Here is a 1,932-nt window from a genome sequence, read left to right as displayed (position 1 = left end):
TAAGAGCATGCATACACATATGCATTCCATAAAAGTTAATGAAGATTGAGTCATCTTCTTGAAGTTTTGCTTGAAGTGCGTACGGGACAAATTGGGTTTTTGATCGAATTATAATTTTAAGAGTAATTTGAAGGGTATTTATGTTAAGAATTTTTGTATAGGTTTTTATTAAGAATTTACTATTGATGATTAAAAGAAAAAAAAAATAGCAGTGATTTTCTAATAAGAAAATAATATTAGGCGTATTATCTTGGAGCAAAATCCGGGGCGTTACAAGAACAATCCTATTCTTGTAGGAGAGCCACATTTTGGAAAAATTGTTGTTGTTGAAGGGTTGGCTCAAAGGATAGGTAGAGGTAAAAAAGATCTTGAAAATGGTAAAACAGATCTTAAGAAATCTTGGTAATGCAAGGATATTTTCTTTAGATACGAGTGCATTAGTTGCTGGTGCTAAGAGCATGGGAGATTTTGAAGAGACGTTGAAGAAAGTTTTGAAATAAGTGGAAGAAGCTGAAGGAAAGGGTAATTGAAATCCATCTTGTTCCTAATTCTGGTAGAATTGAATAACAGATGCAAGTAATCTTCACAAACCAATGTTTGATCGTGGTGGATATCTTAGATGCATTGGCACAACAACAATTGAAGATATCAAGAAGTATGTTGAAAAAGATGCAACATTTGAGAGGAGGTTTGTACAGGTTGACGTGGCTGAACCTAGTGTTCCAAATACAATTAGTATGCTTCATGGCATAAAAGAGATATACGAGGATCGCCATGGTGTTGTAATTCAAGACAATGTTATTGTTGTTGTAGCTCAATTGTCTAGTCGATACATAGCTGGTATGTATTGACTAGACAATTGAGTTGCAGCAACAATATCATTGTCTTGAATTATAAAGCCATGGCGATCCTCGTATATTCCATGAAGCATACTAATGGTATTTGAAACACTAGGTTCAACCACATCAATCTGTACAAACCTCCTCTCAAATGTTGCATCTTTTTCAACATACTTCCTGATTTCTTCAATTGTTGTTGCGCCAATGCATCTAAGATATCCACCACGATCAAGCATTGGTTTGAGAAGATTAGCAGCATCCATTGATCCTTCAATTCCACCAGCACCAAGAACAAGATGGATTTCATTGATGAAAAGAATTACCCTCCCTTCAACTTCTTCCACTTTTTTCAAAACTTCCTTCAACCTCTCTTCAAAATCTCCCTTGCTCTTAGTACCAGCATCTAATGTGCCCATATCTAAAGCAAATATCCTTGCATTAGCAAGATTTCCAAGATCTGTTTACCATTTTCATGATCTTTTTTACCTCTACCTATCCTTTGATCCAACCTTCAACAGCAGTTTTTCCTACACCTGGCTATCCTACAAGAATTACAAAAGAAGGTGGACGATTCATTGTTCTCACTATCACTTCAATTTTAATCAAAAGTCATGTGTTGTTGTTATGTTCATTTCAATATTAGAATGGTGTCAATGGATGATTTTTTTTGTCTTGACATAGTAATCCTTTATCTTTGCAATGCATTGTCAATCAACTTCATTTACTTTCGTTTTTTATTGATTGATCATTTTTAGTGAGTAATATCACATACCAATTTATCTAAGAAGGTAGGAGATTTTAATGTTAATGTTCTGGTATATGTTATTGAGTGTTGAAATGAAGCAATAAGTATATTATATCTTGGCAAAATTGGTTAGTCACAAGTATGGCATTTATTATGTATTCATTTTTAATTTTTTGAGGTAAAACAAAGACATGATGAAAACATTGAAATATATACACTGTGAATTTCTCTCTCTATAGAAGTAACATAACCACCAATTGTGATAACTGGTTACTTACAATTGTGATTTGCATTAACTTCCTTTTAGAGAGGTCCATTTTTGGATCAAGTTCTTCAATGTAATTTGTC

The 1,932-nt window shown here is 33.5% G+C and overlaps 1 pseudogene; it reads right to left on the bottom strand.

Annotated features, from left to right (window-relative positions):
• Positions 1–814: 814 nt before the first annotated feature.
• On the bottom strand, positions 815–1,255 carry LOC146916272 (chaperone protein ClpB1 pseudogene; annotated as a pseudogene).
• Positions 1,256–1,932: the final 677 nt, after the last annotated feature.

This window comes from Medicago sativa, chromosome 6 (genome assembly GCF_051527215.1).
Source record: "Medicago sativa cultivar Bolivia chromosome 6, Bolivia_mono, whole genome shotgun sequence".
Classification (NCBI taxonomy): domain Eukaryota; kingdom Viridiplantae; phylum Streptophyta; class Magnoliopsida; order Fabales; family Fabaceae; genus Medicago; species Medicago sativa.
This window is presented reverse-complemented; position numbering and strand designations above follow the sequence as displayed.